The 26,594-nt window shown below is 43.1% G+C and overlaps 1 protein-coding gene across 2 annotated transcripts in view; it reads right to left on the bottom strand.

Moving 5' to 3' along the window:
- The window catches only part of LOC150092037 (uncharacterized), a 321,608-nt gene that overhangs the window by 55,578 nt on the left and 239,436 nt on the right, over positions 1 to 26,594 (bottom strand). Inside the window, exon 2 of one of the 2 annotated variants that reach the window (XM_090377845.1) lies at positions 26,122 to 26,205. The exons of the other annotated variant lie outside the window; for it this stretch is intronic. The gene's annotated coding sequence lies outside the window, so the exon portion shown is untranslated. The remainder of the gene's footprint in view (positions 1 to 26,121; positions 26,206 to 26,594) is intronic. 2 annotated transcript variants of the gene reach the window in all.

Here is a 26,594-nt window from a genome sequence, read left to right on the forward strand (position 1 = left end):
AAACTCGCTTTCTTGCATCATGTGCCTTTGCTAATGCTAATCTTGTGGTAACAAGTTATTTTTTGGTAGAATTTTTTTAAGTGCAGTTCATCAGTGTGTGTCACGCACTCCCATACTCCATCCATGTCCTCCAAGGTCTTGAAACCCACATCTGCGCTACCGGTGTGGTACCGCATTTCGACTACGTCTCGTCCTGCGTCCGGCACGCCCGAGACTTCTTCGTCACGGCTGATAAAACATCCTTCCTCGAGGACGACTGGCGCGCGTGCGTGCACTTCTATCTTCACTCTGGACGGAACACGAAATTCCTTCTACAACGCGTCAGTTCGTGATTGCGGGTCGAATAATTTGACCACTGGAAATCACCGGACGTTCCGCGATCCCTCGTCATTTTTCCCGAGAAGTCGAAACAATTTAATTCCGCAACTTTCCCATGACCTCGTCTTGACTCGGGACGCTTACAAGTATGACAGAATTTCTGAGCACTTTTTGTTTTTTTTTAAAGGCTTCTGAGAGTTTGTTGGTGACGCCAAAGAGACGGGACGTCGCGTGACTGCATTGTACTCGTGCCTACGTAACACCTCTCCATTGGATGACAACACCCAACCGGTTTGGGGTGCGCTGCCTGACGGGATATCGGAGCGAGGTCAGAGTCGAGCGATCACGGTGTCAAACACCTCCCACGCAATTCAAATGAGGCCCGCACGATGGCAGCACCGTCGCAAGAAATGCTTAGAGGGCAAACGTGTGGCCACTTGCGAATGCTTGCTCACGGGCTACGTGCTACCACCGGGCGAGCCGCTGTACCCCCCCTCCCCCGGTGCATCATCCCCTGGGTACGATTGGGACATCCATCGACGTTGCAACAGAAGCGTGGCTAACTCGCGCGTGAAGCGCGGCAAAAAACGTTACCTGATGTGTGTCCACGCATCAAACAGGGCACCCGCAAGGTGACTTCGTCTAAATTTAGCAGCGGCTGCAGAAAGGCCCAGGAGGAGGAGGAGGAGGAGCAAGAGATCCCACCAGGACCGGTTATGTGGTTGCACGAATTGTCCGCTCGTATTATAGACACGTTCCTTTCCTTCGTAAACAACTCGAAACGTTTTTTATTTATTTAGAAAAAGAGAGATGGAGAGAGAGAGAGAGAGAGAGAATGCGAAAAAGAGATTCGAAGTAAAATTTAAATAGTGCAGCTTACAGTTTGATGTGTGGCGCCTCCGTAGCCAGGTGGGCAGACACGCTTCCTGATTAGACCGGGGTTCGAGCCCGTCACCACCAAATACGAAGGATGCGGAAAGGTCAGGGAATGTCCACCGCATATCGCCGAGTAATATGGCCTTAGTTGCTACTGCTTCAAAAAAAACAGTTCGATGTTGAATTAGAAACAAAATAAACCGAAATTGAAACTTAAGCCGGGCCCAAAGTGAGAACACCCACCTCTCAGCATTCACGTTAAGCAACTGTTTCTTAATGAAACATTAATCTCTCTCCCCCCCCCCCCCCCCGATATATTAAAGAGAAATATTCGTAATTCCCATCCCACAAGAAAGTCTACTCTTCCCAATTCGAACGCTCCCCCCCCCACCAAACTGATGTTTCCGCGTGATTTAGCCGATTCTTTTACGCGTCTCACCGAAAATTATTCGGAAGGAACGTAACCCCCGCCATATTCGGACAAAAGTGGGGACTCCCTTCGTTATTTTAAACTTACTCACCCTTTTCTTCGACCCACATCCGATGTGGTTTTTGAAATTCGCGCGTCTTCCCTCGGCGATCTTGAGATGGGCGATAGAAAAACGGAGAAAGGAAACGCGTGAATTACAAAACGCTTGCTAATGCATCACGCGCAGTTAAACCCGAGGAATCGGCGTAAAAACGATCTAGTAGCCGGCCTTTGCACCTTCCCCACAAGTTGCGATCACCCCCCCCCCCTCCTCTCCGCTTACAAATCTCCCATAAATCACTGCAGACGCTGGGAAATTCGCTTTGCGGTACGGACAGCTTTCATCGCTTCGCCACGAATTTCTGATTCGTAGAAGAGTTGCGGGGATTATTCGTGAAGGGTCGGCGTGTGAACCAAACTCGATGGGTACATTCGTGTCGGTATCGGAAAATACGGAAAGCTTTCCCTTCACTCTCTCTCCAATGCGTGTCATTTTCATCGCTCTCTTGAGCCTTTAGTTATTTATTAATTTATTTATTATAAACATAAAAGATACACAACAGGCGTACTCCCGGTTAAAGTGAATACCAAGCAGAAAAGTACACGAAGACATAAACATTGTACGTTAATATAAATAAATGAATATTTAATCGTAAGTTTCACCGTGAACAGGTGGTAGATGACTTTCATCAACCCGTGCAATACCACCACTTTGCTTATTGGAGGCTTCAAGTGTTGAAACCCATGTTTAGTCTCTAGAGCAAAGTTTCCGGCATCCCCCTCCCCCCATACTTCTCCTTCAACCCATGCACGGTACTAAGTACTATAGGTTTTGATACCTTTCGTGTTTGGAGTTTTCATAAAAAAAAAAAAAAAAAACACCTCAACTGTGAACCATCCAACTTGCTCCAGATAGTTCTGTGAAACTCATTTCTATCCACGGCCATATCCAGATGAGCCGCGGTTCTTTTAAAGAACAAGTTCTCGGATATCTCTAACCTGGAATTACTGATGCGGAATGTCGTTTTCTGTCTTGTAGCCACCACCTGCCCGATCTTCTATGCCACATTGAACGTGAAGATGAATGTGGCATAGAAGATCAGGCGGGTAATTTGAACCAGTGGAAGATATGATACAACTGTTTAAAATCCAATACAATTCGCCGAGGTTCCAAAGATTAAACCTTGAAGTAGGAACAGAGATTCGGGTAGAAGATTCGATGGTAAAACATGGGATTTACATCTGGAAAGATAGTGGATAAATTTCACTTGTAGAGATTCAATTTGCTGTATCAAATATTATTATTATTATTATTATTATTATCCGTTTATTTCCATAAGGAAACAACCCCGGGACGGCAAAGTGCCAGGAGGGTGCTAAGTACATATCAGGGTACGAGATACTACGTGCAGTGGGTTACATATACTGAACACGTAGTCTCGTCCCGAAATACATTTTATACACATTTTATGTTTAATACTGTACAGTATTTACACATTAATGATTCTGTACATACATTATACAACTCATATATTTACAATTCACTAATAATTCCATCTATAAATTACATATTTACACAACTGTTACAGAAGGTATATTTTTACAGTCAACAGATTATTATTGTTCTTAAAGCAGAAAGCTTCACTTTTATTCACAATTCTTTAGTACCTTGCAGCCGATTCATATTTCAGTAAGTCTGTACGAATCCTGGAAGATCTCTTTCCGGTATGTTGCATCCTCACACAGTTTTTCGGCATCTATGTGTAGTGAGTTAAATATTCTCGCTGCATTTGATGGGAAGAATCTTTGCAGGCTACTAAGATTGTTCAGGACTGGACGCAGTGGATTATTTACTTCCCCGCAACGTCTAGCAGTGGCACGCGGTTTGACTAGAATATTATGCAGGACTGGAGCATCCACTCTGCCTGTGAGCATTTGTGCGAGAGTGTGTATGTTCCTGTTAATTGTCCGCTGCATCCAGGGTGTGATGTTAAGGTTTGAGTAGAGAATGGCCCTTGAGATAGTAAAAGGGTGGCCAGCAACTCTGTTAAGCCATCGCAAGAACCAGTACTCGATCCCAAGGACGGACTTATAATGTGAATCTGGAGCTGAAGACCAGATTTGCGAGGCATACATTGCAATTGGCAGGACACACATTAAAATGTACTTGGTCGCTAGCTGAGGATCCCTAATTCCTACAAGTTCCTGTCTAGTAGCCCATAAAGCGGCGAATATTTTTGTCTTCATATGGGCGAAGTGTTGAGCAAAGGTGAGTCTGTCATCCCACTTAAGACCCAGGTCCAGGTTAGAGTGCACTTTTACCACATTAGACCCGTTCACAGAGATCGAGATGTCATTTTTATTCTGCTTGCAAGTTATGGTCATTTGGGCAGACTTCTGCGCATTAATACGGAGCCCGATGCAATCCAGGTAGCTCTCAAATTCTCTGATTGTGCTATTTGCCATCTGACAAATACCTTCTGCTGATTCATGGTCTTTGGAAGTGATGAAGAATTTTACATCGTCAGCATATGTTATAAAATTGTAGTACCGTGCAAGAAACGGCTCCAGGACGGCCGCGAAGAGAGTAGCCGAAAGAACTCCCCCTTGTGGCACTCCTCGCGAGATGGTAAAGCAAGATTGTAGCTTTTGGTGCTTAACAATAAGTTTTCTATGTTCTAGCAGGCTGCTTATTATAGTTAACAAATTTCCTCTTACATTAAAATAATTCTTTAAAATCGCAATGAGCGCTGGAATTGAGACGTTGTCGTAGGCTGCGGAGATATCCAAAAAAATAATATCAATTTGCTTTTTCTCATTTAGTGCTTTCTGCACGCGAAAAAGGGTTTCCAGTAAGTTTGTTATTGTTGATCTACCCGAAATAACTGAGTGCAAATGTTGTGGTCTATGGCTGAAGCAGTGTTGATTGATGGTGGGAAGAAGCGCTTTTTCGAATACCTTCTGTAGGGTGCAACTAACAGAAATTGATCTGTAATCCTTAGCCAATTTTGGGTGTTTAATCTTTGGTATTGGGGTTACAATGTAATTTTTCCAGGCTTGCGGGAAAGCTCCTGACCTGATGATTTCCTGATAGATGTGGAGTAATAGATCTATTATAAATGGGCTACTTATCTTAAGGATGAACATTGGAAATTTGTCTGGTCCAACAGTGGCCTTATTGGGCAGATCGTTGATTGCTTTCATTACGCTCTCTTTGGTGATTTGTATTTCACTCAAAGGAGGTCTTGTTGGTTCCTCTATTGCCGAATGGTTTCGCTTGTTTAAATCTTTCAGGAATTCAAAAATTTTGTTACCATTATCAGTGTTCTCAATTTGATTCAGTCCATGCAGGTTACTAAAAGTGTTATTAGCCCATTCCTTGAAAATGCATTCGGTCATATTCTCTGTGCTATTTCTATTGCTAGTAATTCTTTTTGCTCGTTTTAGTTTGTTATGAATAACACTGCAGTGTGCCTGTCGTTTTGCTTTGATGAAATGTGCTCTTTCTTTCTTATAACGAATGTGATCGGCAGGATGACCCGTTCTTTGCCATTTTCTATACAGTTTTTGCTTCCTGAGGAAACTTGCTTTCAGTTGTGGGTTATGTGTAAGTGCGAGTTCCATATAGGAGTATCAAACTCTAGTATAGGAAGCACAGATGCTTTCAATAAAAGAACGGAGAACTGAGGATCTTTGAATAAATATGTCTGCCGTTTGATGAATCCAGTTTGCTTTTTCGCTCGGAGTAATATATTCCTAATGTGTTTATCAAACCCGCATCCAGCAGTAAAAGTAACACCCAGATCTTTAATATCGGTAACTTTGGTAATCGGAATATCCTTGATATAGTATTCGTTTACAAAAATCATAGATTTTCTCGCACCTACAAAGGAACTTGAGCTGCATTTCCTAGGATTTACTTCCAGACCGTTTAAAACAACCCAATTACCAAAAGAGTTGAGAGCAGCTTGAAGATTATCTGCATCAGCTTGACTCTTGATCCCCGAGTAAAGTTTCGATTATCTGCAAACATTAGAATCTTCATACCACCTCCCTCTACAAATTATGGTAGATATTAGAATTTAAATGAATGCATCGCTTCTTCAACGTGTTGTACATATAAAGATCTACTTGCGTTTGGTCAGAATCGACGTTGTTATTTCTGAATAATCGATTTTACACTTAATCCGTTAATGTATAAGAAATTCTAGTTTCTATTGAGGAAAACTGTTTTGTATTAATTCTGTAATTCTCAGCGTTCTCCCCATTATCTAGGGTCTTTTTTTATCCCATTTATTATCACCCCCAAACAACTTTACTAGGGTCTGTGTGCCCTGTGGATAGTCTGAATATAAAGAAATAAAATTTGACTCCTATGGTTAAGAAACTGCACTGACTTTTGCGGTCGTCGTCTGGAAGATTTCATTGCCACAATCTTTGTCTTACAATCTTAAATCGGCCCAATAAACCACTTTTAATCATTAAATTCGTGGACTGTATTGAATGGCTTTGGTGTTCTGCACCGTTTTTCCATTTATTCGCACAACAGGTTGTCTAGTAGATGATAATGTACCCTTAGAAGCAGTTTCTTTAATTTCTCAACGTGGATTTTAAGTGGATTTACCCGAGTTGGGCAAGGCAGTTTAAGAATTCTCTTGAGATTAGGTTCCGAGTCATCACGGGATGGTCTAGGGGCAATAAGGAGTAGTCTCAGTATTTCCAGAATCCTCGTCGAAGTGATCGTCAAGGACCATATCGCAACAACTTGGACAGGATTGGGCACAGAGGGCAACCGTGGAAAACTTACCGACCAATTTTGTGAGAGGAATAATGATTTGTCGATCACGAAACAATCTCTGATGAAATGAAATATTTTATAAAAACAACGGGCAACGTGGACATTGATGTCTACTTTGGTTTCCGCATCAGACGCTGTTATCTGGTGAGAAGCGAAAAGGAGGCCTCAATGTCCACAAAAATTCCGAGAGGAAATCGCTGGAAGGTGGTTCCACACAATGGCCGAGTCTCATCGTGAATAATTGTGACGGCGGTGTGTTTGAGAAGGCTTTAAATTAATTCGCATTTCCATTGTTTACCACTAGATGTCGCGGTAGGGCATTTGCGATTCTTATGGCAACAGGTTGACAGCGTCGCGCAGTTTCAAAGAAATAAAAAACAAATATTCGCTTCGCTGTTGCGCACAAAACAAAATTCAAATTATTATATTTTAGGGTCACCCGTGATTTCTTACCGGTGCTCGTAGATTTGTGCATTATGACGGCAAATTCCGTGTGTTCTCTGGTCGATTTGTCTGTTTTGCTGGATGAAAAATCCGTTTGAGGGAGGAGGGGGCGGGAACCTTGCTATCTACGCCTGAGACTACGCGGTGAAAAAAGCGCATTCAAGTTCCTCGCGTCATCGACGCCATTGGAACCCGGACCTTTTCCACTCGGTGTGGGGAGGAAGGTGACAAAACCCACTGTGCCACCGCGCAGAAGATCAGCTGTTGCGCACTAAAGCAAATGCGGGTACAGCGCGTGTCCGCAGTCTCGTCTCGGCAAACGTGGGGTTAAAAATGAAAACGGGTAAATCCGCTGCAGGTTTTCTACCGCAAAATCGGTAAATTTGCTGCAGAAATCTGCGAACGCAGAAAAATTCAAATTTTCTTTTTTATGCTCCGAGGAGGCCACACGGTGTCTCAAAAATTCGGCCAGAACGACAGAGAAAAATACAAGAACAGCGCCGTGTTTAGCAGTCAAGCGGCTCTACTGCTTAACCCACGTTTGGCAGTGCGTAGGATACAGCGGGTCGCATGCACGCGTAGCTCGATTTTTCCCCTCAGGCTGAGCCGATTCTTATTTATTTATTATTATTATTGGTAGATGTTGGCGGATCGGCTTCTGTGGCCATAATGCACCTCCCAAGGTTTTTGCAGTACTTTGATCCAAGTCCAAGGCGGGATTCGAACCCGCGACCTTTGGGTTGCCAGGCACGCACTTTACCCACCTGGCTACCCCGGTCGGTGAGCCGATTATTCGAGATGGCATTATTATTATTTTTTAGGTCCTAGCCACTGAAATCTCAGGAAATTAGGTGGCAGGACCTGCCAGAGTAAATATTTCAATACTAGTGTACCTGGTCTGCCTCCACGAGGCATAATGTGGACAACGTTGGGCCCCAGCAGGGGTCTAGCGGCTAAATGGCCAGAGGAACAACGGTACACAACACTACACTCATACAATATCCATACACTTTTAAATCTCTGGCCTTTACAGTGAACTGTTACACCCACAATGAAAGCAACGCGGAGATGGGGGAAACCCCTGGTGCCGTTAGACACGAACAAACTATACACTATATACACTATTTATTTATTGTATTTTTTTTTCTCCTCAGAGACACCCGCTTACAGCTATTAACCAAGGGGGTGTACATTCATATATACATAATTATCTATTTATAATTTATACAAATCATTGTCTTCATAAATTATACATTGTCTAATTAATTATCGCCATCTCCTGTCTGCCACACAGATAAAGCCGGACACGAAGAACAATCCCCACCTCTGAGAGGGAAGTGAACTGCAGCTGGCCAAGGATTCGGCGCTGCAGAAAGCAAACTGTTCAGAATTGCACGAAAATTCAGTTTCGCCGACACACGAACCCTCTTTCGACGAATTGGCGGCTCGTATTTCGTACTGCGCAGTTCATTCTGCAAATCGCCCCCCCCCCATCCATCTATCCATCCGAGCCACGAGCGACTTGTGTTCGGCAGGCAGCCATCATCGTGAGGTGGGGGAACCGGAAAGGGGATCGTGAGAGGCAGCAACGCTGTCGTAGTACGACGTGTCGTGTTTGAAACTCGGCCGGTCCCGCTGCACTGACCTTGCCACCCACAGCACGCTCACGACTTTCCCACTCACGATCCGTTCAGCCACGCAGCCGTTTCCTTGGCGGAATGAGACCTTCCTGTTTTTTTTTTCTTTCTTTTTTTTTGTGGTATATCTTACGCAGGGGGATCCCTAAACGACAGTTCAACTCCTCCTTGTTACTCAGTGCTGACAAAAAACTCTGCAGAAAGGCGAGAAATGCGTGTGTCGTGCTTGTGCAATGTGTGTGTGTCTCATTCTGTCCACTTTGCCATCAGGAAGGCGATCACCTGGACCTTACTTTTCCGCCCACATCAGCGTACACGGAGTGCTCATCCGTGCTAACCTGGAAAGACACCGCACAGTGCTTGACCTCCATCTTGTTTGTTCGCTCGTCACTGGCTTTCTGAATCGATACGGTGCAACCAGGACAACATCGGTGGCCAACCCGTGACATTCCAAAGTCAACAAGGAAGGCGACAGAATTCTGATGATTACGGGGACCACTCGCGAGAGGACACCCAATCATTAAAAAGGAAGTCCGGATTTAACTTGCGACGGGCACGGACGAATGATAAATTAATTTTCTGTTTATAATCGGGGTAGACCAAAAGGTCAGAGGAGTTCACAAGACAAACAGAATACAAGAACCAGCACCGCATTCAGCAGCCACGGGCTTCAACCCCGATCACTCAAGGCACGTGTACTCATGCACACGCGCGTTTAACTACTCGGCTACGGTGGTCTTAAAAGAGAGAAGTTTGAACTGAGGAAGCAGGAAACGACTTCCTTTAACGTTACCATCATAATCGTTGATATAATTCGAATGAAATAATCGATAAATAACGAATGGATGAACAATCGAATGAACGAATCATTTTTCACAATCGAATGAATCATTCGAATGATGAGCACAATCGAAAGAATGGATAATGACCTCTCGGTTATGCCCACCACTAGATTTAACGACCTCGTTTGTTGTTTCTCCCACCATACGCCCTCGAACTAAGGGTGTGTCATCCCAAGAGGATCCTTTCCCGGGAGGAGGAGCGATTGGGACACGATGATTTCTCGCTCAAGAAAATTGCGCTTTTAAATTAAACGCGAATTGGGTAACACACAATTTTCCACTCAAAAGATCAATTAAAATGAATTAAACTTTTCAGCCGAGAAGGGCAAGAAGCACTCAGAACCACATCGATATGATATCAAAATTATTTTTTGCATCCAATTCCTTTGTAACCACATCATAATATCCTATCAAATTTGTCAGACAAGACTTTCCCTTAACAAACCCATGCTGTGTTTGAATTATTGCTGCAGTCTTGTCTAGATGATCCTGCAATGCATCTTTAACCAGTGACTCCATTATTTTACCCGGAACAGAAGTTAAACTAACTGGTCTGTAATTACTCGTGTCACCCTTCGATCCCCCCTTTGTGAATTGTGGATACATTTGCACATCTCCCGTCCGTGGGAACCTCCCCTGAGTCCAAGGATGCTCTCATAATTATGGCTAAGGGTTTGCTTAGTTGCTTTGCCGCCTCCTTTAATATAACTGGATAGATCCCATCCACCACGGGTGCCTTTCTTGTGTTTTTCTTCAACAATTTCTCCTCCACTTGACTCTCAGTTATTTCAAGATTCTGTAGCTTACTGCCAGAGTTGAATACACCTCTGGCATTCCCCTCGCTGAATAACTCCTCATGTGTGAATGTCGATTCAAAATATTCATTTAGTTTGTTAGCTACCTGAGCAGGATCATCAACAGTTGACCCATCAATATCAAGTGGACCAATCTGATTCATCCCCTTCCTTCTAGAGTTTACATAACTAAAGAACTCTTTGCTGTTTTTCTTTGCATTCCTTGCCAAGGATTTCTCGTAATCTGCCTTCGCCTGCCTAACCTCCTTTGTAACTTGGTTACAGATCAACTTGTATCTTTAATGGGCTTCTGTGTCACGTGTTAATTTGTAAGTAGCCCATGCATTTTTCTTCTCTGCCATATGCCTCATCAGTTCATCTGACATCCATTTTGGCCTAAACCTTGAGCAATATTTCTTAGTTGGTATGTGAAGCCTAGTAGCTTCCAAGATATGTTCTTTGAATGCTTCCCATTTTGAATTTGCTGTTGGTAACATCATCAGTTGGTCCCACTGTATAGAATTTAAATACTGTCTCAGTCCATCGTAGTCCCCTTTACGGAAGCAATAACCCTTCCCTTTACCCCTAATGGTAGTTACCTCCTTGAGTAAATCCCACTTCAGCACACTGTGATCACTGCCACCTAGTGGTTCATTTATCTGCAGGTTCTTAATGCATGAAGAATCACTGCTGATAATCAAATCAAGAGTATTACTCCCTCCAGTTGCCTCCCGAACATGCTGATGTAGAAAACAATCATCCAATAAATCCACAAAAGTCTTGGTCTTGCTAGTGTGTGAGTGACCAGCCTCCAAATTCCAATCAATATCTGCGAAATTAAAATCCCCCATTATAACACTCTCCGATTTACTGGCCCTCTATTTCCCCGTACAGTTTCTTATTGTACTCATCAGAGTCATTAGGCCTATAGCACACTCCTACTCTCAAATTTGATCTCCCAATGCTTATGTCACACCAAACTGACTCGACACTACCCTGTCCAGCCATGTCGACTGGATGTACTTCCTTAGATTTTATGTGTGCCTTAAATAACAACATAACCCCTCCTCCCTTCCTGTATACATTGTACTCCCCAAATTCTAGTTCTGCACTGCTTATGTCTCTGATATCCCAACGATATCTGCCTTTGATGTCTTGATCAGCACTTTTAAGCCCTGTGATGTCATTTGATCCGTTAATATTGATGAGGTCAAGAATATTCTTGCCCTCTGGTACTTTCTAGGACGTGGTGATAAAAATAATAATCATTTAGTTTATTTAAAAAACGGTTTCTTCCCATTGTGTGTTTCCATCCCACTTCTGATCAATTTGGGGCACAGATTACATTCACGCCCGTTTGTCCATTTCACCTGCATGTAAAGACTGTAGTCATATTAGCCTAGTAGTTAGGCGCGCGGGTGCATAAGTACACGTGCCTTGAGTGACCGGGGTTCAAGCCCGTGACTACTGCATATACTCCAGGACGACCAAACGGTCATCTGACCGTTTGGTCGTCCTGGAGTATAAACAGAAAATTTATTTTATTATATTCTCTTTTCAATCCAATCTTAGGATCTGTGGATTACCCCACTCTCATTGTTCCTTTGCTGCCGACTAACTCACACCACACAGATTCTATGCCGGAAAGTAAATTCAGAATCAGCAAAAGCTCTTTTCCCGCTCGGGGCTGCTTTTGATAAGAACCGTGACCCCTCCACCCCTTCTATCTTTCCTAAATATGTTATACATACCGTAGTGGACATCGTCAACCCCAATTTCCAGGTGGCAGTACGTTTCTGTTAGCCGTGTTATATCAGCATTATTTGTCCTAACCAGGGGTTCAATTCGACCATTTTATTGATAACACTCCTGACATTACTGCACACTAAGTAATCTTCTCTACAGTTTACTATCTTAACACTCCACTTGAAGTTATTTACGTTTGTTTCCATAGCTTTATCATCCACTCATTTGAAACGTCGCTACCTTCTAAACAACTTGCCCACATCGGCTGTTGTGGCAATAAACAAGAATTCCTGAGGTGAGTGCATTACTTTGACCCATATCATCGGATAAACGTGGTTCAATAGTACCCTCTGCCCTCCCTAACTAACTAACAGAACCTTGAATGTATCCTTAATTATACTGGTAAACATCCTTCCATTACCTTTGTTCAAACGACTACCATCTGTACAAATTGAAGGTCTAAGGAATTTATTCAGAAAGGCACTGCCACAGTATTTATTCAAGAGCAGCAATGTGCTGTACGTCTGAACTAGTTGATACCCAACCGACGAATTCAAATGTAATGATTATCGATTAAACCTTATTTAACTACCAATCGTGTGATTAAAATTCCGAAACCAGGATCCAGCTGAGCAGTCAACACCGCATATAGAAACTTCTAATTAGATGCGATGATGCAGGCACTGGGTTTTCGAAAGGGATCACAGACCCGATATTTCCTATAATCGCAAATAAGAGGATTCAGGGGAGGTCCCCATGGACCGGAGATGTGTAAATGTAACCCCGATTCACAAAGGATGACGAGAGTAATTACAGACCAGTTAGTTTAACTTCTCTTCCGGGAACAATAATAATGGAATCACTGCTTAAAGAAGCCTTGCAAGATCATCTAGACAAGACTTCAGTTACAGTTCGGACCAGCATGGGGTTTGTTGAGAGAAAGTCTTGTCTGACCAATTTGATTGGATTGTACGATGGGGTCACAAAGGAACTGAATGCCAAAAATAATTTTGATATCATATACTTGGATTTCAGGAAAGCTTTTGATACTGTTGCACATGGAAGACTATTCGAAGACTACTAAGAGGTATTAAGGATAAGTTGCTACAATGGATAAAGGGATGGTTGAGTGGTTTGTCATGTAGTGTCAGAAAGTAGTGATTTTTGCTTCTCTGTTATATTTTAGCTCTTCTTTAATTTATATTTCATTTTATGTCCCTCCTCTGGCATTTTCTGCCATGAAGGGAATTTGTGTCATCCAATGTACCACTACTTTTATGTGTGGTAGGAGAAATAAACATTCTTTCTTTCATCTTTCTTTCTTAAGTTTTGCAAATTGCAGAACTTAAGGAGAGTAGGCACTTGCGAGGTGATCTGATTGAGGCGTTTAAGGCTTTGAATGTATTGAGTAAGCTCGATGTGAGTGGCATTTTTCCACTTGCTCAAATGACACACATGAGAGGGCATAAATTCAAATTGAGGAAAGACAGTTGCAGAATAGATGTGCGGAAGTTTGCCTTTAGCCAGCGGGTGGTTGATTGCTGGAGCAGACTTCTATTTGTCGTTGTGGAAGTTAAAAAAAAAAATTACATTAGGGCACCCGGAAAGTTAATTCATATACCCTTATATGTATTTTATCTGAAAATTGCGTGTGTTTTCTGGTCGATTTGTCTGTTTTGCTGGACAGAAAACCACAGTAGAATTGGGGGGGGGGGGGGGAGGAACCTTGCTATCTACGCCTGAGACCGACTAACTCAGCCACGGAGTTAAAAAAGCCCATTAAAGTTCATCGCGTCATCGACGGGATTCGATGACGCGATGTCACGACTGAGTACTTCTCTCTAATATGGAAATGAAGCAAGACCTCATCGGAATGATGGATTAACTGGAAAGCCAAATAACCCCTTCACAATGTCTTCAGCTGTTCTTTGTGCTTTGCGGATGAAACCTTTCCCGTGATCATCGTTTCAACAAGCGTCAAAATCATGTACCAACTTCTTTCTTAATGGAATCGATTCTCCATCGACCTCCTTTTTTTAACGATCAACCGAGGAGCGAAAAGTAGTCGTACGTACTTTGAACTCAGATCTCTAAATTATCTGAGCTATGAAATTTATTTCATTTTAATTATTCATTAATTAATTTATCTTTTATTTTCTCTTTTAATCAGCGTTACAAGTTTCTGTATTTGTGATTCGACCGCGTTATTATTTTTTATGCAGCTGATTTTAAGGGGTGCCGTTGCTGCTGAAACACACAAATCACCCCATAGAGCGTACAATGACTTCTATTAGGAAAGCGGGGCAATAAGAGGAGAAGGACACAAAATGCGCTTTTCTTCCCAACCCCGCATCATGAAAAAGATCACAAAGATCGACCCACCAGCGGGTCCAGACAGCCCTGTGCAACTCATTCCTGTCCACCAGCCCCAAATCGTGTTTGTTCATTATTCTGGAAATGAGTTCCGATGGATGCGAATTTCACCGAAGCCTTTGTGTAAGGGGGAGGGGGTTTCCTGAATCAGATTGTGCTACCACCGCTAGGGAAGAAAACACGCCGGGAGGGAGGAAGACTCGTGAACAACGGAATTCAGCCATACTGAGAACAACAAAATGGCGCTCGCGAAGCCACTCCCCTGCTCGGTTTTAGAAGTTTATGACGGACATTGGGATGAAAAAACACGTCCCCCCCGCAGCGTGACGGAGGGGAGAACTTCCGTTGTGTTACGCAAACACATTCACCCCAACATCGGTTTTCTACGTTATTTCTCCCCTTGCAGGCAGTGGCGGTGCACGCCCAAAAAAGACCAGGATGCGAGTACGGTGGGGTGAAATCCCTTTTATCTATCTCCCTCAACTGGTTTCTGCACTTCTTCACCATTTCCAACAGAAGCGCAATCCCCCCTCCCACTGGAGCAACGGAAGATTCGCCTCCTGGGTGGGGTTGAATGCGCATCGAAGTGCAGCGATACGGGAGGTAATTACATACGCACACACAAACGATCGTTCGTTTTGCGCGAGAGAAAGATAACGAGACAAGGGCGTTTGTAGGTCGCCTAGACAGCGGGTGTCGTACCGGTGAGGTAGCCAGCTAAGAGTGGCACTCGCAAAACGTTCCCGCTGATCGATAGCTTCCGTCTGTTTCTTTCCATCTCTGTGACGGAGGAAATTACGTTTAAAACGTTAGTCGATACCGAGTCGAGTCAGTAATCACGTGGCACGAGCAACGCCTAAAGCCTTTCGCAGGTCGTGGAAAGGGTTGTCTCGTCGCAGGGTTAATCCTGCCTGACGCAACTGCAAGCATCGTCGGTGAGTGCACCACCTCCGAGGGTCACTCGAACACTGAAGCGAAGAAAGATCTCGATTAGAAATCCGCGGTGGACACAAGAAAGGAAATGCACGTGACTAAGCAACCCCTCATTAATTAAGACCGAGCCAGGTGAAGACCTACGAACAGGACTTCGCATTTGTAGGCGGCTGAAGGGCGTTCTTTGGAAACCTGGAATGGTAGCTCCAGTTATGACTCCTATCTTTCATCCAACTTTGATTCTAAGAAAGACCTTGTCGTTTCTTCAGTTCTTACAAGGGCCTTTCGTGAGAACATCCGCATCGAAGCTTTGAAAGAAGTCCAGGCAAATAATATCAAAGTTGTTTCCTGCGTGCAAATGTCTTCGTCGTAATAATTAACAGGGGTGGTTTCCCAACCCTGTTAATTAACAGGGGAGATTTCCTCTCCACGAATCCATGCTGTGATTCGTTAAGAACATCAGTCAGACCAAGATGATCCTGCATTGCGTGCTTAATGACTGTTATTAACTGACACCACGAGAAATCAAAATTCTGGAGAAGAACTTGACCACTTTTGCCAAACTACTGACTAATAGGATAGATTCCCCCAACATCTAAGAAATTATCTCACAATCAATTATCCATCCTAGAGAGCGACATAATCGGCGTTATAGGTCGGCTCTTGCCAACCTCGTCTGCCTTAGAATGTTCCCAGCGAATAGTATTGAACATTTCAACCGGCTGCAGATTGACCCCAACAAACTATTGGATGACAAGAAATAGGGGAAGAATATCGTGGAAGACCTGCATCGAAGCTTTTGCATACAGTGAATCCTGACACGATCGTGTCACTCCATTTACCAGTCCATCACATGCCACCTATGGACGCATACATTCAGGAACTCCTTGAAGAATTTGGCTGTCTTTTTAATAGAGTGTAACTGAATTCAAATTGCAAACTTAATTAATCATTCCGTGTACAGATGTTCAAACCTAAGTTACCTTGTCAATATGTGTACTTATACCAACTCCAGGCAAGGGCGTTGTCAAACACTGTCAATCGTCCTTTTAATGTCAATGCTTTGATGATTGTGTTTTTATAACGCACCCTTTCGAACTTAATTCGAACCAATTCGAACTTAATAAACTGGATAATAATAAAAAATAAATAATAATAATAACTGGATTCGATGAAGTGAGTTAATTATGCTTCACCCCTGGACAGGCTTTACGACTGGAGGGACAGTGTTCAGCTTAATGCAATTGTGACATCTACTGCCTGGTGCAAAGAGGATCGAGCTAAGGAAGAGTGTAACGGCCCTCCCCCCTCTCTCCCAGCTCATATTGCAGGTGACTGTCAAAGGTCGGCTGGCTTACCCAATGCGATTTGAACCTGTTCATATACCTGTTTGTAGAAAAGTGGTTTTGTATCTTTTTAGGAGATTCTATATAATGGAAACAATTAATTGCGAGTTGGATGACGTTCCTGGCAGAATGGGCGTGTACACCACACCCGCTGGCCCAACCAACTGGCTTCATTCAGATGCGTGTGAGATGCCCGAAACGTGTTCACTTCGCGTCCCAGATTGGCGTGTTTGGGTTCTGCGGTCGGCTGCAAAGAAAAGAAAAGAAAAGAAAAGGGGGATAAATACGTTAAAGCGACAGATGTTTCGAGGGGGTCGTCAAAGAGAGGGGGCTTCCTTTTTGGTCACCAGCCAAATGGGTAAAGATCCCACGTTGAACGAGGGAACGGGGTGCAGAGAGAGAGTTGACCTGAGAGCCGTCCACCACACTTTGTGCGGTTCTTTCTCACGGTAATGACACTAATTAGGCACGCGCGGTGTTGTTTATCAGCCCTTGCTCCGTTCAGTGAGTAAAACCGCCGTCGAGTCTGCGTGTACGGCTCTGTGGTGACCTCATCTCGGTTTCGCCACAAACACTTCCAGAATGAATGAATGAACCTAGACGGGGAGCGAGGGGGGGGGAGGGAGAACATTGTGCTTCTAGAATGCTCCAGATGTTTCATACACTCGAGCTTCGGAGCAGACCTCGGGGCTGTTTCGCTTTGTTGTCGCTCGGCTTTGTGTGGCGTCTGAACAGCAACAACCCGGCGAAACTCGGACGCTGATAAAACCCCGCTAGGTAAAGAAACAGCTTTAAATATTGCCCTCCCCTGCGCTACCCCCGTAGTTTTAAGGGGGAATTTCGGGAGAATCTCTGCGAAAGCCGAATGTTTGCTTCGCATTGCGATAAAGTTTGCGTCGCCTCTTTATTGCTCCCTCGGAGTCGTGTGTGGTTCCCCACCCTTACCTCTCCCCCCACCTCGTGCTGATAAAACTTTCGGTTCATTCGCCTGTTAGCGGCTGAACTCAGAAGGCCAGCCATTGTGTCAATGGAAGGGAATTTTTGCCGCAATAACCGCGACGTCACTTCCGGTCCAAGTTAAGCACATTCTGCGACCCCACAGAGGAGGCAGCCACCTGCCCCGATGGATGCGAGGAAGGAAGAATATTCATTGTTTCTCTTTACAAGTTTACGATGAATGGCCCAGCTCCCCCATTCGTCAAAAAACATTCTTGCAGCGCTGAAAGACCTAACAGAGAAAACATCGGATGGACAGAAAAATAGGAATCGAACTGGCAAACGGAAAAGGTTTGCACGAATTTTGGCTGCTGGAATGTGCAAGGAGTTTGCACGAAACAAGATGAAGTTTTATTGGAACTGGGAAAATATAAACTGAGTGTGGTGGTCTTAAACAAATATATTTTCCTTTGGTCTGGTGCCGAACGACCTTAAGAGCTGAAGCAGGGGTGTGAGTGCGCTTATCCGCAAGAATCTCAGAAAATTTATTGGAAAATGGAGCTCTGTTGAAGAAAGAATCTTGACCCTTGAAATTAAAATATATGGAAGAGAAATTACTATTATTGGGGTATACGCGCCTAATAAAAAGTCTCCTACATATATTAAAGAAGATTTCTGGGGAAACCTGACAGAAGTAACGGAACCCTCCTCCCATACTTCTTCTTCAACCCATGCACGGTACTAAGTACTATAGGTTTTGATACCTTTCGTGTTTGGGGTTTTCATAAAAAAAAAAAAAAAAAGCAATTCCACGTTGCAGAGAGATAGTCATAAAGATGGATTTGAACTCCAGAGTGGGACGAGCTGCGGACAATGAAGTGAATGAACACGAACAAAATGTATAGAACGATAACGGAAAGAGGCTGATAAAACTTTGCTCTCAATATTATAAGCTGGGGATTAGTAACACCTTCTTCCAACATAGAGACATTCATAAGTTCACATGGTCCCAAGAAACAAAAGGACTAAAATCAATAATTGATTATGTGATTACTAAAAGCAAAGCACAATTTTTGTCTGTGATGTTAGGGCCGAGAGAGGGGCAAGCTCTGGTTCTGATCACTTTTTTTTTTGGTGAAAAAGACTTTGAGAGGAATGAACAACTTGACACTGAAATATTCAATGTGGACTCACTAAAAGATGAGAGCGCTAGGATTTTGTGTCAACAAAGATTAGACCAAGGATTAGATGAAATCTACGGGGATATAGATGAAACAAAAAAAAAAAAAAGATGAAACAAAATTATTGGCTGAACATGGAAATTAAGCATTTAATAAAGGAGAAAAAGGAAGCATACCAAAGTTGTTTAACTCAAAAGGTGAAGTTCATCGAAAAATTTATAAAGAAAAAAATAAGGAAATGAAAGCAGAAGTCATCAAGGCAAAGAACGAGTCCTGGGATAGATAGAGCATGTGCCGAGGATAACAGCATAGGATGTACAAGATCTGCAAGAGGCGTGGAGAGTATCGAAGAGTTTAACGATACCTCATAAGCAAAACAGCAAAATAGACTGGAAATGATACATCTGGAGGAATGGGTCAATTGTTATGAACAGCTATTTAAGGAAGACCTATAAAAGGAAGAGAGGAAGTTAGAGAAACTGATTCTCTAACTTCCTTTCTTTAACTGAAAAGGGATTGAACATTCATAAGAAGTTGAAATAAAAATGGAAAAGCACCAGGCCCAGGTGGAGGTAACATGGAGCTGGTTAAATATGGAGGTCAAAAGTTATAAATCTACTAACTCGATTGTTCAACAAATTATGCGATGGCGAAGAAATACCAGATGAGATGACAATCGGATACATTACATATATTTTCAAGAAAGTTGACAGAAGAAGATGCTCCAACTATAGAGGAATCTGTGTTATGAGCTCTATTGCTAAACTATTTGGAAAAGTGATAAAATTAAAACTGCAAAAAGAGATTATCATTTTTGAGGAACAGTGTGGCTTTTCGACTGGACGCTCATGTATTTATCATTTATTCGCTGTTAAGCAAATTCTGGAAAAATGTCGGGCTACAAACCAAGATGTTGTTCGTAGACTTAGAGGTACCATAATGTGCTCAGAAATCTGCTCTGCAAGGCTATGAAAAAAATGTCAATAAGCCAGCCATTAACTGAAATCATTAGAAGAATCTACAAGAACAATACGTGTTGTATAAAAATTAGTTCAAAAATACCAAGAAAATTTAAGACTTCCAAAGGACTACTCCAAGGATGCTGTTTGTCACCTACTTTATTTAAGCTGTACTTGGAAGTTGTTCTCAGACCATGGTCACAAAAGTACAGTTAAATGGGCAAAATAAGTACCTCTACAGTCTACTGTTTTCGGACGATCAAATTGTGTGGTAGTACAGAATGTAAATTAAACGGGCAGAAAATTATTAGAAGAATATAAAACTTGGGGACTGGCAGTTAATTTTAATAAGACGAGTACATGAATCGAAGTGAGGATGTTCTGGATTTAGATGGAATACAGGTGAAAACTGTACAGCAATTTAAATACCTGGGTGCAATTATTCAGGCTGACGGATCATCTTCGCAGGAAATTCTGGCACAGAGCCGTCCCGGGTGACCCAAGGTTTCTTCGGAAATAAACTGATTTTAATAATAATAAAAAAAATGAGAAAAGACTGGGTGAAGGTAGAAAGGTCATTGGAATGCTTAATTCTGTACAATGGAATAAAAATGTTATTAAGAAACTAAACATCAAATATATAATGCAATATTACAAAGTGTTTTATTATGTGGATGTGAGACTTGGACCTTAACTGAAAGACAAAAAATAAACTACTGGCTGTTGAGATGGATCGGCAGGAAAGTCTAGGACTGAAGACGTTAGAAATGAGGTGATAAGGAATACAATGAATGTCCAAAAAACTATCATTAATAAAACAGAGGAGAAAAGACTGGTGGAGTGGTTTGGCCATGTGAAGACAATGGAGGACGACAGATTGCCCAGGGGAGCCATGGAATGGATGGATGCCATGGAGAAGGAAAAAGAGAGGAGAACCAATTAGGACGTGGATAGAGAGTGTGAGAGCAGCTATGGATAGAAGACGACTGGTGGACGGGGATTGCGAAGATCAAAGTCATAGAAAAGCCATTCCTTTATTCTTTTTTTTTTTCATTTTTGAAAAAAAAAAAAAAGAATAACGGAATGAATTTTCGATGTTAAGTTGAGGAGAACCGTTGTAATAACGGAAAACACTAAGAAGAAGAAGAAGTCTTTACGACATGCTGTCACCAGCAAACGTAAAACTGGCCGCCCACGTGGACAAACTGACCCAGCGAACATCGCGATTTTGGAGAGAAATCATTCTTTCCCAGCCAATCACATTATTCGGAATGCAACAAAAAAACAAGCAACGAATTTTTAAGAATTTCCTCTGTCTTCATTTCTTTAAATTTTGTTTGGAAATGTCAAGGCGCCACTACGAAGAGTGCAGCTTTAGAGACATTCGCAACCCCATTCTTCTGAACAGCGACCAAATTTTCAGGGGCTCCTTTCTGCTGTTTTTGCCTCACTCACTTGCGCAACAAGCCGGTCCTTTGTTTCGACACTTTCTTGGGTGCCAACATTTGCCTCTCCGGCAGTCCGATGAACACGCCGCATCTCGCTCTCGCCAGTTTTGAAAATAAATGAATACATTCCCTTACGGCGGGGAAGTGTGCTACCCACAATTACTCACCAGATCTTGCAGACGAAACCACCTGAATTCCACTATACCATCCCAGGAAAATCATTAATTACTAACACACATATCTGGACGTAAGTGCAGCCTTTGATGCCTTGTCGATCCCGGCATTGCTCTTCCTACTTAAAGAAAAATTTCACATTCGAGGTGATATGTTATATTTTCTGGAAACTTTGCTCTATCACAGAACACTTATTCTCCATTGGGACCAACACACCCTATCTTTTGTGGCATTTCTCCTCTTCACGGCTTTCGTCGTGTCCATTATCACCTCCAATGAATGGACTCATATGATCTTTATTGTAAGGTTCCTGGGTACACGCAGGTACCCTACCTTTACAAACCCTTCACGGCACTAAGCCAGGGGTTTAGTGCCGTCATGCTACGCTGATGACCCCAAGCTGCTGACGACAGCTCAGCAACAGGATCAATTCGCAACTTGAGGATCTTGAATTGTACCTGGCAAGCTTCGACCTTGAAATCAACCCACAGAAGTCGACTGAAGTCATATTTTCCCTTAAATCCGTCCAACGCTACTCAACGTTTCATTCAGAGGTGTACCAATACCAAACGTACCCTCGCACACAGACCTTAGCGTTCTGTTTGACCAAAAGTTGTCCTTTGTCAACCAGATCTAACAAATCGGTACCAAATTCTCTCTCGTCTAAGGTGATATGCTGTACTTTCTCGAATCTCTCCTCTGTGAACTCAAAGTAGCAGCAGCTACTACACGTTCAACACCACGTCATTGTTAAAAGACTCACCACCTCCACGACCCACCCCGCCATTCTCTATGGTGCAGAAATATGGGCCTCAGCTGCACCTACAAACCTTACGCGGGTGCACATGGCTGGATACTGGTTACTGAAATGTGCCAATAACAAGCTTCGTCTGCCTCCCGCTACCACAAACCCACCATGCCACAAGTACTCGAAATCCCGAGGGTGAAGTTCCTGATCACGGAAAAGAGGCTGGTCTTCACAGCCAAACTCCTCAAAGGCCGGATATCATCTCTCAATATTTGGAACGCTTGCTCCTGGAGGAGCCCACATTTTTTCATTCATTTATTTATGTATACAACTTTATATACATTCTCAAGATTTATATACAAGCATCATATGTTATACAAATATACACGGGCAAACCGAATTCTGATCCAGTTATTAAGATACAAGCAGATTGTCATGTTGATCGGACAACTGTACACGTTGCCATAACGAAAGTTGAGAAAACGTTGAGTGAATTTTTGGCGGTCCAATCTAAAGAAAACACCAAAACACCCTTAAATATTATTCACAGCCTTTGGGCTGATCTGGAAAGGATGACCACATCAGAGATTATAGAAATGAAATATTGAAAGTTAAAAGAGAGGAATTGCAAGTGAGAGCTAAAAGTTTGACCAGATTATGCAAGGAAACGTTGGCTTTATACACCACCAATTGAGACATCTTGTGCTGGTAAAGTCAAGATGGAGCCAACTCGACAGCAGTAGTCATTTCCTAAAGGACAAGGAGGATTTGGATGCTATTGGCACTACTGAGAAGGCTCCTAAGGAAGCTAGACTTGTTTCAGCACAATACAATATCCATCGACACGTAGCGCTCTTCAGACCGGTGGAAGACTCCAAGCTGGCGTCTGGGTCTGAAATAAAAGATGCAATAACTAAACCTTGCCGATCAGAACACAAACATTTAAAAATGAAAAATGGCCAAATAGTTGGCAACAACGGAGTTCTAGTCGAGACCACTAACAAGGAAGATTTGGAGTTGCTCAGACAACCTCCAACTTTCAGTGCTGTCAGATTGCAGTCAGATAAATCTAAAATGACTTTCCCTGCAATTCTAGTATATGACGTGTCAAAGGACGTAAGTAAGGATGAAATTACTGAGGACATTTATGCCAAAAATCTTAAAGATTATGGTTTCTCGTTTGAGGAAATAAAGGAAGAGGATACGACTCGTTTTAGTTCTGGAATAAGACTAGGGTTACCAATTGGGTTAGAAGCTCTTTGCCAAGACTGCTTAGACCTGTTAGGGAGAACGATAGGATTTTCTTGGGGTTTTCAGCAGAACGTTATGAGAACGACAGGACTTTCATGAGGTTTAATTGACCACAACGTAAATTACACAGTTTATTTCAGCACCTTAAACTGTTACACAGAATTCATGTCGATAGGCTACAAGCCTTCTATTGTTCTTTCCTCAAGTTCGAGCAGCACTCATCTTCTCTGGAATAATTTCTTGCAAAAATTTTGAAAAGCCTGAAAATATTCCTCAGTCTTAAATTAATTGAGCCTCGTCGCCCTCAGTGAGGTGAGGTGAGCAAGATTGGGACTAGCAAATAAAAATTCATTTCTAAAATCCAATTACTCGTGACAATAATAAAAAACATGACTCCATGTCTCCAGAACCGTGCAGTGACACTGCGATCTTTATGAAACACCCAGCTGATTCAGCTTTGCTAAAAACGAGCTATGGCCAATTAATAAAAAGCATAGATTAGGCGCAAACCATTTTCGGGCGGAACAACAGAGGGAAAGAACCTACGAGTTATTTCACCTTTATTTCAGTTAGCCTATCTATGATTCCAAGAGTCATTAAGATATCTAAGATTGGCTTGGCCTTATTCTTAGGACATTAGCCAAATCCAACTCAAGATCACCAATAGTTAAAGGAATTCCACGCCGAATATTGAAAGTCATTACTCTGAAAATCAGAGAGAGAGAGGTCAAACCTAAGATCTTCACCTGCACTTGTGGCTCACCGCAATAGGCTTGCACTCATCGATAGGTTCCTCCCCAAGCACATGCTCGCCGCCTTGAACTGTGTGGACGCTGACTTTGACAGCCTAATAAGTAACAAGATGGACAGATATAACTTCATCAACCCCCTTGAACCCTGAAAAAGAGGATCACACTGCTCCCATCCCCAAAGTCACGCTGAATTATTGCTACGCTGTATTCCTTGGACATATTGACACTTCCCTGGTAACTAAACTCTCGCCGGGGAAAAATCTCGACAATTTTCAGATCAACCCCCGGTTACCAACCTGCAGCTGAAAGAAACCACGAAGCCAAATTTGAGCGATGCTCACAAACATCAACAAACTTTTGCACGATCAGAATGTGAGGGAGGGTTCGGACGAGGTTTATTTCCCCCGCCGCACCGAAACTAGGGTTTTTCGTGCAAGAGGACCGACCACTGATTTGTCGATGAACGGACGCCACTCCATCGGATTCGGATCGATGCCAACTTCTTTCGAAACGCCATTCTCGAGCAGTGAATGCATAGAGCGACCAAGAATCGTCAGTTTCTCCCGTATTAGACGAGATGTCACGAGATCAGACGAGACCGAAGTGCGAATCACGAGAAGATTTCCATCGAAGCGTTTCTGATGTGGTAAGAGCTCATCCTTATAGAAATAAATACATTAATTAATAATTGAACGTATTGTTTGGGGAAGGCGCCACGTCCTAATAATTGAACAGTGGAGAAAAAAGAAACACATTTCAGAAGAGAATTTCAAAAAAAAGAGAAGAAATACACGGATAGACGGGTTTTCTGTAAAAGTAGCGCTCATTGACATAATCGGGAGTTCCTTCCGCACCATGGGAAGCCGGTGTGGCTTTCTTTCACATTCTCACGATGGCTGCTTCTCTTTTTTGATTCAGGAGCCTCAGCGACTTCGACCATATTGATCCTTTGGGTTGTCAGCGGGCGCTCAGGAAATTCGAGGAACAAACTCCCAGCCGTCTGGCATTCGACGACATCTACAACGCTGGTGGGGATGAACCGTTTGGGCATCAACGGCCATCCCAAATTAAGAAATACTGCTTATATAACAACGAGAAAAATGAAGGGGACGTCGTGAATGAGGGATGAGACTGTCCGTTTCTCTTCCGTCTGGTAGCATTGGCTCCTTCCCAATGCTCTTTTTCGGAGTCGCGTTCCTTATCGTCCCCATACTCCTGTCACCCCCCACTCTAAATTGACCAACAGTATAATACTCTAATTAAATTGTAAATTCTAAAACGCAAAATTGTTTAACTAAATTCAGCTCGACCTAAATTTCTTCGCTCAACTTAATCTTCAACGTCTCCTTTTTTCTTTTTTCTTTTTTTTTTTTTTTCAGGCCCTTGCCACTGAAACCTTTGGAATTTTGAAAGGTGGCAGGACCTGCCACGGTCGTATAACATTGTACTGGATGCGTGATCTGCCTCCTTGTGGTTAAGTAAATGTGGGCAACGGAGGTCCCACTAGGGGCCCAACGGCTAAATGGTCGGAGATAGAACTACAAAACAGTAGACGACACTTCGCTCCACACACACTTTTAAATCTGTGGCCTGCACAGAGTTCTGTGTCGCATGTACAAAGAATAAAACCTGGAGATGGGGGAACCTCCCCCCCCCGATGCCGTCAGACAACTATCACACTTTTTACACTTTGTGCGTTGTAGGAGCTCTTCAATATGCTCGCATGCGTCGCAAACCTGCTTTTGGCCGAAGTTTCCTCAGTCAGCTGACAGTTTGGACCAGCATTTATTGGCACTCACACCCCCACACCCCTCACGCAGTGGCCACAACACGATTCCGTGCATTTAAAGTACTCGCGACAGCGGAAACGGAAATGGTGAACGACGGCTCCTTCCGAAACGATGTGGACGCGTCTGAATGGGGAAAGAAAGAAAGAAAGAGCTTTTTTGTTTTTTCAAGCCGAAATCGGATTAGCACGAAATGAATGTTTCTTTTTCTTTTTCGTTATTTGTGAACACAAAGTATAAAATGAAGTAGCGAGCAATCGCGGGCCGCGTTATTGCACGCCGTTGAGTAAAAACTGACGAAGTACTCACCGCCAAGACGAATTCGTGGACAGGTCATGTGTCACCACGTTCGGGCCTCCTCAGCGGCCCCATCTGTTGGGAAAGCGCCACAACCTGAAAAGAGAAATTGATAAGTTTAATGTCTCGTGCATCCGGAACAGCCGCTTTCATTATTTCATTTGATTTTTCTTTTATTTGATTTTTAACAGAAAACGTTAAAAACGGAGAAACCCCGCGCATTGCTGTTGTTGTTGTTGTTGCCGCGGTGGTGGCGGTGGTGGTTTAGGGGCATCGGCAACCAAGCCACCTGCAATGTGTGTATAAATTGCGTCTGTTGTGTGGTGAATCTGCCGTTGCTGGAAGACAAACCTCGTTACTTTGCCAGATCGACTAACTCAGCCACGGAGTGAAAAAGCCCCTTAAAAATTCCTCGCTTCATTGACGAGATTCGAACCCGGGTCTTTTCCACCCGGTGGGTGTGGAGAGGACGTTGATTACAACCA

This window comes from Mastigoproctus giganteus, chromosome 1 (assembly GCF_048544385.1).
Source record: "Mastigoproctus giganteus isolate SK-2022 chromosome 1, ASM4854438v1, whole genome shotgun sequence".
NCBI lineage: Eukaryota > Metazoa > Arthropoda > Arachnida > Uropygi > Thelyphonidae > Mastigoproctus > Mastigoproctus giganteus.